Source organism: Phyllobates terribilis, unplaced genomic scaffold, assembly GCF_046119375.1.
Source record: "Phyllobates terribilis strain yellow unplaced genomic scaffold, ASM4611937v1 Scaffold_376__1_contigs__length_1858288, whole genome shotgun sequence".
Taxonomy (NCBI): domain Eukaryota; kingdom Metazoa; phylum Chordata; class Amphibia; order Anura; family Dendrobatidae; genus Phyllobates; species Phyllobates terribilis.
In genome coordinates this window covers 1,486,452-1,499,573 of record NW_027363136.1, presented here as the reverse complement: position 1 = coordinate 1,499,573, position 13,122 = coordinate 1,486,452, and the positions used below count along the sequence as shown (strand labels likewise).

General features: G+C 45.2%; 7 non-coding genes and 3 pseudogenes across 7 annotated transcripts; all 10 read left to right on the top strand.

Moving 5' to 3' along the window:
* The first annotated feature begins 2,060 nt into the window (after positions 1–2,060).
* LOC141223485 (U2 spliceosomal RNA) lies at positions 2,061–2,255 on the top strand. The gene has a single exon (XR_012291100.1). It is a non-coding gene; the product is annotated as a U2 spliceosomal RNA (small nuclear RNA).
* Positions 2,256–3,370: 1,115 nt separating this feature from the next.
* Positions 3,371–3,561, top strand: LOC141223253 (U2 spliceosomal RNA). Its single transcript, XR_012290887.1, has one exon. It is a non-coding gene; the product is annotated as a U2 spliceosomal RNA (small nuclear RNA).
* A 1,115-nt stretch (positions 3,562–4,676) lies between these two features.
* Positions 4,677–4,867, top strand: LOC141223251 (U2 spliceosomal RNA). Its single transcript, XR_012290885.1, has one exon. It is a non-coding gene; the product is annotated as a U2 spliceosomal RNA (small nuclear RNA).
* Positions 4,868–5,982: 1,115 nt separating this feature from the next.
* On the top strand, positions 5,983–6,173 carry LOC141223250 (U2 spliceosomal RNA). The gene has a single exon (XR_012290884.1). It is a non-coding gene; the product is annotated as a U2 spliceosomal RNA (small nuclear RNA).
* A 1,115-nt stretch (positions 6,174–7,288) lies between these two features.
* On the top strand, positions 7,289–7,380 carry LOC141223544 (U2 spliceosomal RNA; annotated as a pseudogene).
* Positions 7,381–8,176: 796 nt separating this feature from the next.
* Positions 8,177–8,359, top strand: LOC141223481 (U2 spliceosomal RNA). Its single transcript, XR_012291097.1, has one exon. It is a non-coding gene; the product is annotated as a U2 spliceosomal RNA (small nuclear RNA).
* Positions 8,360–9,468: 1,109 nt separating this feature from the next.
* LOC141223537 (U2 spliceosomal RNA) lies at positions 9,469–9,560 on the top strand (annotated as a pseudogene).
* Positions 9,561–10,356: 796 nt separating this feature from the next.
* LOC141223505 (U2 spliceosomal RNA) lies at positions 10,357–10,539 on the top strand. The gene has a single exon (XR_012291112.1). It is a non-coding gene; the product is annotated as a U2 spliceosomal RNA (small nuclear RNA).
* Positions 10,540–11,654: 1,115 nt separating this feature from the next.
* LOC141223536 (U2 spliceosomal RNA) lies at positions 11,655–11,746 on the top strand (annotated as a pseudogene).
* Positions 11,747–12,542: 796 nt separating this feature from the next.
* On the top strand, positions 12,543–12,725 carry LOC141223504 (U2 spliceosomal RNA). The gene has a single exon (XR_012291111.1). It is a non-coding gene; the product is annotated as a U2 spliceosomal RNA (small nuclear RNA).
* Positions 12,726–13,122: the final 397 nt, after the last annotated feature.

Below are 13,122 nucleotides of genomic sequence, written 5' to 3'. Positions count from 1 at the left end.
GGTGAGAAAAAGAATTTGCGTAATTGGAGGCCGATTACATTACTCAATGCAGATTATAAAGTCTTTAGCAAAATTCTGGCTAACCGTATGCGTGGGGTGATTGGAAGTGTGGTTGGTGATGATCAAGTGTGCGCGGTGCCAGGTAGGTGTATGACTGATAACCTCTTGTTGTTGCGGGACGTAATTGGAGATTGTATGTTTAGGAAGGGGAAATGTATGGTTTTTGTGTGGATTTTGAGAAAGCTTTTGATAGAGTGTCGCATGCGTTTATGTTTGAGGTGTTAGTTAGGATGGGTTTTCCTAGTGTTTTTGTGAATGCCATAAGGTGTTTGTATGATGGTGTGGTGAGTGAAGTGTTAGTGAATGGATGTTTGAGTGAGAAGGTGTGCATAAAATCAGGGGTCAGGCAGGGGTGTCCGTTGTCCCCTGTCCTGTTTATAAGTGTGATTGAGCCCCTGTTGTGCATGATTCGGAAAGAGAAAGTGATGAATGGTCTTCTGATCCCAGGGAGTGGTGGAAAGACTGTAAAGGTAATGGGGTATATGGACGATGTTGTTGTGGTGAGTGATAATATGGCTGCTATGAATCGAGCAAGGTTGCTTTTAGATTTCTTTTGTGGTGCATCTGGTTTTAGGGTGAATTGGGGGAAGTGTAGCTTTAAGTGTTTCGGGGATTCGAGTGTTAGGATGGATGGTGTGATATGTGAAGAAGGTGCTATTAAGGTTTTGGGGGTGTGGTTTAACAAAGATCTGAAAGGGAATGAGAGTTGGGATGAATGCGGTAAGAGGATTGAACAGAAGTTAAATTTTTGGAGGTTGCGGGACTTGACATTGTCAGGCAAAGTCCTTATTATTAAGTCAGTGATTCTTCCTATGTTACTTTTTGTGTCAGTGGTTTTTCCAGCCCCTTATAGGGGTTTTAGGCGGATTGAGAAGCTAATTTTTACGTTTTATTTGGGAAGTAAGATGGAAAAACTTAAAAGGGAATATTTGTGTAAGTTACGTGAACATGGGGGAATGGATTTCCCAAATTTTGAATTTTGTCTTGGTTTAAATTATATTAAAACAGTGGTTGTTCTGTTAGGTAGGGATAACAAGACGGCTTTTATGATTAAATATATGGCTGGATGGATGTTGTTTGGGTTGAAATGGATGAGAAGGGATGCAAGAGTGCCTGTTTCGTTTAAATGTCCAGTGTGGTATGAGTTTGTTGAAAAATTTGTTGTCAAGCATGATTTGTTGGATGTTCCTATGGGTGATTTCAAAGTGATAAGGAATGTAAGGAGAAGGATGCGTGTTAGAGAGTTTGAATGTAACATTAGGGGCTTGAGATCGAGTGAAGCGTTGTGTGTATGGAGGAACCTGAGTATAAAAGGAATATCGAATAGGCAGCGTGATATCGTATGGATGAGTTTGCATGAGATTTTGCCTGTGAGAGAGGTACAGAAGAGGAGGGATCTGATTAGAACAGAGGTATGTCCGAGGGATGGATGTGGGGCGAGTGAAACTGTTATGCATTTGGTTTGGAATTGTGATTATGCTCAGAGTGTTTGGAAGGGAGTGGGTGGTTTATGCAAGGAACTAGCGGGCGTGAATTTTATAAATTGGAGAGTGGTAATGTTTGGGATGGGTGCAAGTAGCCGGGTGAAAGAGAGATTGTTGTGGTTGATAATGGCATGTGTAATAGAAAGTCTGTGGGACGTTAGGAATTTGTGTTTATTTAAAAGGAAAATAATCTCAGTTAATATTTGTGTTAGGATGGTTTTGTCAAGGTTATACATAGTTTATTTATGGGACAGCCGTGGCGGTGGTGGCTCTGATTCAGAAGGTTTTTGGAAAGTCAAAAAATGGAGGTCACTGGTAAAGTACCAGTAAGTCCTTGTTTAAGTGTTGTGATCTGTCTTTTTTTATGATAATGGTATGTTTTATAGTTTTTTTGTCCATTCAAAAGGTATTACAACTGTTTCAGTATAAAGTTATAAATATGAAATAAAGAAAGTACCATTATGATGTAAGACTGGGCAACGTAGTATGAGTTTTTATACTATTGATTGTTGCTTGAAAAATTTTACTGAATGGTATAAAAAAAAAAAAAAAAAAAAATCTGTTCTTATCAGTTTAATATCTGATACGTCCCCTATCTGGGGACCATATATTAAATGGATTTTTAGAACAAGGAGATGGAAAAAGAGCTTGCTCTGTCCACTCCACGCATTGACCTGGTATTGCAGTATCTCCAGGACCGGTGCACCCCTTCTTTAATGCAGTTTCTAAAATCAGAAAGAATTGAATTCAATGTTTTTTGTTCATTTTGCTTGTTTGTCGGATTTTGGGATGGACTCTTTGGCTTTGCTTTTCTTCTCCTCATTGGATTTTTCATGTTCAAAGTTGCAGAAGCCAGATTACAAGCTCATTTTGGTTCAACTTCAGCAACTGTGCATTGCATTGCCATGTAATGTGATGCAATGCTATCTTTCTAGCTCTCCCTTTTTACTTCCTTTTGGATAAACAGACATATTAGGCAAGCATTTTGGAGCTTTCACCTAAATAACTACAGGTGGTGAGATAAGCTGCACAATATAATTGACCTTTCAGTATATTGTTGCACACACACCATCTATTTAGCAAATGCCCTTGTTATCAACAGCAGCCTTTTAAACTCACCTGAGCTAACAGGTATGTGCGCTGGTTACTCTGCTGCGCTTAAAATTTCTTTTTTGGTTTGCTACAATGCCTTTTCTGAAACGTTGTCTCCTTCTGCTGGAACACTGACTTCTTTCATTTAATGCCTGCAGACTATAAAAGAGAACCCAACCCAAAAAGTTTGGTTGATTAGTCTGTGGCATTCTGTTAAACTGTTGCTTATGGCGGTCTCTGTGAGCTTCTCAGCGACATTCAGCCAGCCAGGTATCCTGCCTGCAGTAGATGGAATGTGGCAATGGAACGCTGGCTGCGCGTGTCATAATAGGCTCTGAGCCTTTATATACCTGTGCACAGCAGCAGCCACCTTCAGTCTGCTGCTGGACAGCCAGCAGCAGCAGCAGCAGGAGAGGTATGTAATCAGGAGCCCTCCTGCTAAGGGTAGACAGCTGCTCGTTCCACCCCACCCCCCGCCTTAATTGGTTCTCCTCCCTTCCAACGGTGTTGAGGCGGGTGGGAACAGCAGGGGGTGAAGGTGCTGTGTTTAAAGAGGTGGAGTTATGCAGATCTAAAACGCGTGGATTGCAGCAGCAGCAAGCCGAAAAGTGCAGGCATGTAAGGGATCTAGAGGTTGACAACATGTCTTCTTAACGGGAGTCCAGGAGCTCATCTCCACAAATGGACTTTTCAGGATCCTTGGGTGGCTCCGTAGTTTGAAACCAATTCTGGTTATCGCTTCTCGGCCTTTTGGCTAAGATCAAGTGTAGTATCTGTTCTTATCAGTTTAATATCTGATACGTCCCCTATCTGGGGACCATATATTAAATGGATTTTTAGAACAGGGAGATGGAAAAAGAGCTTGCTCTGTCCACTCCACGCATTGACCTGGTATTGCAGTATCTCCAGGACCGGTGCACCCCTTCTTTAATGCAGTTTCTAAAATCAGAAAGAATTGAATTCAATGTTTTTTGTTCATTTTGCTTGTTTGTCGGATTTTGGGATGGACTCTTTGGCTTTGCTTTTCTTCTCCTCATTGGATTTTTCATGTTCAAAGTTGCAGAAGCCAGATTACAAGCTCATTTTGGTTCAACTTCAGCAACTGTGCATTGCATTGCCATGTAATGTGATGCAATGCTATCTTTCTAGCTCTCCCTTTTTACTTCCTTTTGGATAAACAGACATATTAGGCAAGCATTTTGGAGCTTTCACCTAAATAACTACAGGTGGTGAGATAAGCTGCACAATATAATTGACCTTTCAGTATATTGTTGCACACACACCATCTATTTAGCAAATGCCCTTGTTATCAACAGCAGCCTTTTAAACTCACCTGAGCTAACAGGTATGTGCGCTGGTTACTCTGCTGCGCTTAAAATTTCTTTTTTGGTTTGCTACAATGCCTTTTCTGAAACGTTGTCTCCTTCTGCTGGAACACTGACTTCTTTCATTTAATGCCTGCAGACTATAAAAGAGAACCCAACCCAAAAAGTTTGGTTGATTAGTCTGTGGCATTCTGTTAAACTGTTGCTTATGGCGGTCTCTGTGAGCTTCTCAGCGACATTCAGCCAGCCAGGTATCCTGCCTGCAGTAGATGGAATGTGGCAATGGAACGCTGGCTGCGCGTGTCATAATAGGCTCTGAGCCTTTATATACCTGTGCACAGCAGCAGCCACCTTCAGTCTGCTGCTGGACAGCCAGCAGCAGCAGCAGCAGGAGAGGTATGTAATCAGGAGCCCTCCTGCTAAGGGTAGACAGCTGCTCGTTCCACCCCACCCCCCGCCTTAATTGGTTCTCCTCTCTTCCAACGGTGTTGAGGCGGGTGGGAACAGCAGGGGGTGAAGGTGCTGTGTTTAAAGAGGTGGAGTTATGCAGATCTAAAACGCGTGGATTGCAGCAGCAGCAAGCCGAAAAGTGCAGGCATGTAAGGGATCTAGAGGTTGACAACATGTCTTCTTAACGGGAGTCCAGGAGCTCATCTCCACAAATGGACTTTTCAGGATCCTTGGGTGGCTCCGTAGTTTGAAACCAATTCTGGTTATCGCTTCTCGGCCTTTTGGCTAAGATCAAGTGTAGTATCTGTTCTTATCAGTTTAATATCTGATACGTCCCCTATCTGGGGACCATATATTAAATGGATTTTTAGAACAGGGAGATGGAAAAAGAGCTTGCTCTGTCCACTCCACGCATTGACCTGGTATTGCAGTATCTCCAGGACCGGTGCACCCCTTCTTTAATGCAGTTTCTAAAATCAGAAAGAATTGAATTCAATGTTTTTTGTTCATTTTGCTTGTTTGTCGGATTTTGGGATGGACTCTTTGGCTTTGCTTTTCTTCTCCTCATTGGATTTTTCATGTTCAAAGTTGCAGAAGCCAGATTACAAGCTCATTTTGGTTCAACTTCAGCAACTGTGCATTGCATTGCCATGTAATGTGATGCAATGCTATCTTTCTAGCTCTCCCTTTTTACTTCCTTTTGGATAAACAGACATATTAGGCAAGCATTTTGGAGCTTTCACCTAAATAACTACAGGTGGTGAGATAAGCTGCACAATATAATTGACCTTTCAGTATATTGTTGCACACACACCATCTATTTAGCAAATGCCCTTGTTATCAACAGCAGCCTTTTAAACTCACCTGAGCTAACAGGTATGTGCGCTGGTTACTCTGCTGCGCTTAAAATGTCTTTTTTGGTTTGCTACAATGCCTTTTCTGAAACGTTGTCTCCTTCTGCTGGAACACTGACTTCTTTCATTTAATGCCTGCAGACTATAAAAGAGAACCCAACCCAAAAAGTTTGGTTGATTAGTCTGTGGCATTCTGTTAAACTGTTGCTTATGGCGGTCTCTGTGAGCTTCTCAGCGACATTCAGCCAGCCAGGTATCCTGCCTGCAGTAGATGGAATGTGGCAATGGAACGCTGGCTGCGCGTGTCATAATAGGCTCTGAGCCTTTATATACCTGTGCACAGCAGCAGCCACCTTCAGTCTGCTGCTGGACAGCCAGCAGCAGAAGCAGCAGGAGAGGTATGTAATCAGGAGCCCTCCTGCTAAGGGTAGACAGCTGCTCGTTCCACCCCACCCCCCGCCTTAATTGGTTCTCCTCCCTTCCAACGGTGTTGAGGCGGGTGGGAACAGCAGGGGGTGAAGGTGCTGTGTTTAAAGAGGTGGAGTTATGCAGATCTAAAACGCGTGGATTGCAGCAGCAGCAAGCCGAAAAGTGCAGGCATGTAAGGGATCTAGAGGTTGACAACATGTCTTCTTAACGGGAGTCCAGGAGCTCATCTCCACAAATGGACTTTTCAGGATCCTTGGGTGGCTCCGTAGTTTGAAACCAATTCTGGTTATCGCTTCTCGGCCTTTTGGCTAAGATCAAGTGTAGTATCTGTTCTTATCAGTTTAATATCTGATACGTCCCCTATCTGGGGACCATATATTAAATGGATTTTTAGAACAGGGAGATGGAAAAAGAGCTTGCTCTGTCCACTCCACGCATTGACCTGGTATTGCAGTATCTCCAGGACCGGTGCACCCCTTCTTTAATGCAGTTTCTAAAATCAGAAAGAATTGAATTCAATGTTTTTTGTTCATTTTGCTTGTTTGTCGGATTTTGGGATGGACTCTTTGGCTTTGCTTTTCTTCTCCTCATTGGATTTTTCATGTTCAAAGTTGCAGAAGCCAGATTACAAGCTCATTTTGGTTCAACTTCAGCAACTGTGCATTGCATTGCCATGTAATGTGATGCAATGCTATCTTTCTAGCTCTCCCTTTTTACTTCCTTTTGGATAAACAGACATATTAGGCAAGCATTTTGGAGCTTTCACCTAAATAACTACAGGTGGTGAGATAAGCTGCACAATATAATTGACCTTTCAGTATATTGTTGCACACACACCATCTATTTAGCAAATGCCCTTGTTATCAACAGCAGCCTTTTAAACTCACCTGAGCTAACAGGTATGTGCGCTGGTTACTCTGCTGCGCTTAAAATTTCTTTTTTGGTTTGCTACAATGCCTTTTCTGAAACGTTGTCTCCTTCTGCTGGAACACTGACTTCTTTCATTTAATGCCTGCAGACTATAAAAGAGAACCCAACCCAAAAAGTTTGGTTGATTAGTCTGTGGCATTCTGTTAAACTGTTGCTTATGGCGGTCTCTGTGAGCTTCTCAGCGACATTCAGCCAGCCAGGTATCCTGCCTGCAGTAGATGGAATGTGGCAATGGAACGCTGGCTGCGCGTGTCATAATAGGCTCTGAGCCTTTATATACCTGTGCACAGCAGCAGCCACCTTCAGTCTGCTGCTGGACAGCCAGCAGCAGCAGCAGCAGGAGAGGTATGTAATCAGGAGCCCTCCTGCTAAGGGTAGACAGCTGCTCGTTCCACCCCACCCCCCGCCTTAATTGGTTCTCCTCCCTTCCAACGGTGTTGAGGCGGGTGGGAACAGCAGGGGGTGAAGGTGCTGTGTTTAAAGAGGTGGAGTTATGCAGATCTAAAACGCGTGGATTGCAGCAGCAGCAAGCCGAAAAGTGCAGGCATGTAAGGGATCTAGAGGTTGACAACATGTCTTCTTAACGGGAGTCCAGGAGCTCATCTCCACAAATGGACTTTTCAGGATCCTTGGGTGGCTCCGTAGTTTGAAACCAATTCTGGTTATCGCTTCTCGGCCTTTTGGCTAAGATCAAGTGTAGTATCTTTCGAAAAGGCGGTTTTGGATGTTGGCCGCCCTAGTAGATTGATACATTATGCACACTGGGGTTTAGGCGCTTGTTAGTACGCCAGGTGGCTAATATAGTCATCTGGTGGAAAGCATGGCCCCCCAGGATCGACGCCATTGGGCCGGGGAAGATCGAAAGCCCGAAGTGTGAAGTGCCCCAGGAGTGGTGACCCTGGGGTGCCTCAACTCACTGGGATTGGGAACCCCACTTGAGTTTATGGCACATTTGCACTAGCACTTCAATATTTCTTTCTTCACACACACCCTTATTCCGGGCCTTCTGGACTTAGGATGGGGAATTTTTCAATTCCCGGTCGAAGGTCCGGGCAGTATTATACTGTGAAACCTTCACTATTTATTTAATTTTTTTGTCACTGTGTGTCCACTTTTTCACGTGTGTCCACGTCCTTACTAGGATTTTGTCGGGATGCGGTTCCCTTACGGGTTCCTCTCTTGGCAGGTCTAGGGGGGGAGTGTGTGGCCATCAGGTTCCGCTCCCCCCTGAACCCCCCTGGCTCTCCTCTTTCTGGAGGAGAGCGTTGTTGGCTCCCCTCTTCCGGGAGGGGAGCACAGTCTTTGGCTCCCAGTGCCTTGCTCGGGTGAGAACTCGGGCAGGTGCTGGGGGTAAGATTGGGTCGCCTCTGGCTCCGGCTGGAGGTGGCTATTTGTCCCTGTTCCTCGCTGTGGCCTTCTGGCTCGGAGGGACGGGGAATGCTTTGGGGGACTCTTCTCCTTTTGGAGAGGGTTTCAAGAAGACCAGCATCCTAGTGCACTTTTTTTGTGGCACTTGTCACTTTTTTAAGCGCACTCGGGTTTTGTACACGAATTCGGGCTTTCGAAAAAAAAAAATAAAAAATCTGTTCTTATCAGTTTAATATCTGATACGTCCCCTATCTGGGGACCATATATTAAATGGATTTTTAGAACAGGGAGATGGAAAAAGAGCTTGCTCTGTCCACTCCACGCATTGACCTGGTATTGCAGTATCTCCAGGACCGGTGCACCCCTTCTTTAATGCAGTTTCTAAAATCAGAAAGAATTGAATTCAATGTTTTTTGTTCATTTTGCTTGTTTGTCGGATTTTGGGATGGACTCTTTGGCTTTGCTTTTCTTCTCCTCATTGGATTTTTCATGTTCAAAGTTGCAGAAGCCAGATTACAAGCTCATTTTGGTTCAACTTCAGCAACTGTGCATTGCATTGCCATGTAATGTGATGCAATGCTATCTTTCTAGCTCTCCCTTTTTACTTCCTTTTGGATAAACAGACATATTAGGCAAGCATTTTGGAGCTTTCACCTAAATAACTACAGGTGGTGAGATAAGCTGCACAATATAATTGATCTTTCAGTATATTGTTGCACACACACCATCTATTTAGCAAATGCCCTTGTTATCAACAGCAGCCTTTTAAACTCACCTGAGCTAACAGGTATGTGCGCTGGTTACTCTGCTGCGCTTAAAATTTCTTTTTTGGTTTGCTACAATGCCTTTTCTGAAACGTTGTCTCCTTCTGCTGGAACACTGACTTCTTTCATTTAATGCCTGCAGACTATAAAAGAGAACCCAACCCAAAAAGTTTGGTTGATTAGTCTGTGGCATTCTGTTAAACTGTTGCTTATGGCGGTCTCTGTGAGCTTCTCAGCGACATTCAGCCAGCCAGGTATCCTGCCTGCAGTAGATGGAATGTGGCAATGGAACGCTGGCTGCGCGTGTCATAATAGGCTCTGAGCCTTTATATACCTGTGCACAGCAGCAGCCACCTTCAGTCTGCTGCTGGACAGCCAGCAGCAGCAGGAGAGGTATGTAATCAGGAGCCCTCCTGCTAAGGGTAGACAGCTGCTCGTTCCACCCCACCCCCCGCCTTAATTGGTTCTCCTCCCTTCCAACGGTGTTGAGGCGGGTGGGAACAGCAGGGGGTGAAGGTGCTGTGTTTAAAGAGGTGGAGTTATGCAGATCTAAAACGCGTGGATTGCAGCAGCAGCAAGCCGAAAAGTGCAGGCATGTAAGGGATCTAGAGGTTGACAACATGTCTTCTTAACGGGAGTCCAGGAGCTCATCTCCACAAATGGACTTTTCAGGATCCTTGGGTGGCTCCGTAGTTTGAAACCAATTCTGGTTATCGCTTCTCGGCCTTTTGGCTAAGATCAAGTGTAGTATCTTTCGAAAAGGCGGTTTTGGATGTTGGCTGCCCTAGTAGATTGATACATTATGCACACTGGGGTTTAGGCGCTTGTTAGTACGCCAGGTGGCTAATATAGTCATCTGGTGGAAAGCATGGCCCCCCAGGATCGACGCCATTGGGCCGGGGAAGATCGAAAGCCCGAAGTGTGAAGTGCCCCAGGAGTGGTGACCCTGGGGTGCCTCAACTCACTGGGATTGGGAACCCCACTTGAGTTTATGGCACATTTGCACTAGCACTTCAATATTTCTTTCTTCACACACACCCTTATTCCGGGCCTTCTGGCCTTAGGATGGGGAATTTTTCAATTCCCGGTCGAAGGTCCGGGCAGTATTATACTGTGAAACCTTCACTATTTATTTAATTTTTTTGTCACTGTGTGTCCACTTTTTCACGTGTGTCCACGTCCTTACTAGGATTTTGTCGGGATGCGGTTCCCTTACGGGTTCCTCTCTTGGCAGGTCTAGGGGGGGAGTGTGTGGCCATCAGGTTCCGCTCCCCCCTGAACCCCCCTGGCTCTCCTCTTTCTGGAGGAGAGCGTTGTTGTCTCCCCTCCTCCGGGAGGGGAGCACAGTCTTTGGCTCCCAGTGCCTTGCTCGGGTGAGAACTCGGGCAGGTGCTGGGGGTAAGATTGGGTCGCCTCTGGCTCCGGCTGGAGGTGGCTATTTGTCCCTGTTCCTCGCTGTGGCCTTCTGGCTCGGAGGGACGGGGAATGGTTTGGGGGACTCTTCTCCTTTTGGAGAGGGTTTCAAGAAGACCAGCATCCTAGTGCACTTTTTTTGTGGCACTTGTCACTTTTTTAAGCGCACTCGGGTTTTGTACACGAATTCGGGCTTTCGAAAAAAAAAAAAAAAAAATCTGTTCTTATCAGTTTAATATCTGATACGTCCCCTATCTGGGGACCATATATTAAATGGATTTTTAGAACAGGGAGATGGAAAAAGAGCTTGCTCTGTCCACTCCACGCATTGACCTGGTATTGCAGTATCTCCAGGACCGGTGCACCCCTTCTTTAATGCAGTTTCTAAAATCAGAAAGAATTGAATTCAATGTTTTTTGTTCATTTTGCTTGTTTGTCGGATTTTGGGATGGACTCTTTGGCTTTGCTTTTCTTCTCCTCATTGGATTTTTCATGTTCAAAGTTGCAGAAGCCAGATTACAAGCTCATTTTGGTTCAACTTCAGCAACTGTGCATTGCATTGCCATGTAATGTGATGCAATGCTATCTTTCTAGCTCTCCCTTTTTACTTCCTTTTGGATAAACAGACATATTAGGCAAGCATTTTGGAGCTTTCACCTAAATAACTACAGGTGGTGAGATAAGCTGCACAATATAATTGATCTTTCAGTATATTGTTGCACACACACCATCTATTTAGCAAATGCCCTTGTTATCAACAGCAGCCTTTTAAACTCACCTGAGCTAACAGGTATGTGCGCTGGTTACTCTGCTGCGCTTAAAATTTCTTTTTTGGTTTGCTACAATGCCTTTTCTGAAACGTTGTCTCCTTCTGCTGGAACACTGACTTCTTTCATTTAATGCCTGCAGACTATAAAAGAGAACCCAACCCAAAAAGTTTGGTTGATTAGTCTGTGGCATTCTGTTAAACTGTTGCTTATGGCGGTCTCTGTGAGCTTCTCAGCGACATTCAGCCAGCCAGGTATCCTGCCTGCAGTAGATGGAATGTGGCAATGGAACGCTGGCTGCGCGTGTCATAATAGGCTCTGAGCCTTTATATACCTGTGCACAGCAGCAGCCACCTTCAGTCTGCTGCTGGACAGCCAGCAGCAGCAGCAGCAGGAGAGGTATGTAATCAGGAGCCCTCCTGCTAAGGGTAGACAGCTGCTCGTTCCACCCCACCCCCCGCCTTAATTGGTTCTCCTCCCTTCCAACGGTGTTGAGGCGGGTGGGAACAGCAGGGGGTGAAGGTGCTGTGTTTAAAGAGGTGGAGTTATGCAGATCTAAAACGCGTGGATTGCAGCAGCAGCAAGCCGAAAAGTGCAGGCATGTAAGGGATCTAGAGGTTGACAACATGTCTTCTTAACGGGAGTCCAGGAGCTCATCTCCACAAATGGACTTTTCAGGATCCTTGGGTGGCTCCGTAGTTTGAAACCAATTCTGGTTATCGCTTCTCGGCCTTTTGGCTAAGATCAAGTGTAGTATCTTTCGAAAAGGCGGTTTTGGATGTTGGCTGCCCTAGTAGATTGATACATTATGCACACTGGGGTTTAGGCGCTTGTTAGTACGCCAGGTGGCTAATATAGTCATCTGGTGGAAAGCATGGCCCCCCAGGATCGACGCCATTGGGCCGGGGAAGATCGAAAGCCCGAAGTGTGAAGTGCCCCAGGAGTGGTGACCCTGGGGTGCCTCAACTCACTGGGATTGGGAACCCCACTTGAGTTTATGGCACATTTGCACTAGCACTTCAATATTTCTTTCTTCACACACACCCTTATTCCGGGCCTTCTGGCCTTAGGATGGGGAATTTTTCAATTCCCGGTCGAAGGTCCGGGCAGTATTATACTGTGAAACCTTCACTATTTATTTAATTTTTTTGTCACTGTGTGTCCACTTTTTCACGTGTGTCCACGTCCTTACTAGGATTTTGTCGGGATGCGGTTCCCTTACGGGTTCCTCTCTTGGCAGGTCTAGGGGGGGAGTGTGTGGCCATCAGGTTCCGCTCCCCCCTGAACCCCCCTGGCTCTCCTCTTTCTGGAGGAGAGCGTTGTTGTCTCCCCTCCTCCGGGAGGGGAGCACAGTCTTTGGCTCCCAGTGCCTTGCTCGGGTGAGAACTCGGGCAGGTGCTGGGGGTAAGATTGGGTCGCCTCTGGCTCCGGCTGGAGGTGGCTATTTGTCCCTGTTCCTCGCTGTGGCCTTCTGGCTCGGAGGGACGGGGAATGGTTTGGGGGACTCTTCTCCTTTTGGAGAGGGTTTCAAGAAGACCAGCATCCTAGTGCACTTTTTTTGTGGCACTTGTCACTTTTTTAAGCGCACTCGGGTTTTGTACACGAATTCGGGCTTTCGAAAAAAAAAAAAAAAAAATCTGTTCTTATCAGTTTAATATCTGATACGTCCCCTATCTGGGGACCATATATTAAATGGATTTTTAGAACAGGGAGATGGAAAAAGAGCTTGCTCTGTCCACTCCACGCATTGACCTGGTATTGCAGTATCTCCAGGACCGGTGCACCCCTTCTTTAATGCAGTTTCTAAAATCAGAAAGAATTGAATTCAATGTTTTTTGTTCATTTTGCTTGTTTGTCGGATTTTGGGATGGACTCTTTGGCTTTGCTTTTCTTCTCCTCATTGGATTTTTCATGTTCAAAGTTGCAGAAGCCAGATTACAAGCTCATTTTGGTTCAACTTCAGCAACTGTGCATTGCATTGCCATGTAATGTGATGCAATGCTATCTTTCTAGCTCTCCCTTTTTACTTCCTTTTGGATAAACAGACATATTAGGCAAGCATTTTGGAGCTTTCACCTAAATAACTACAGGTGGTGAGATAAGCTGCACAATATAATTGACCTTTCAGTATATTGTTGCACACACACCATCTATTTAGCAAATGCCCTTGTTATCAACAGCAGCAT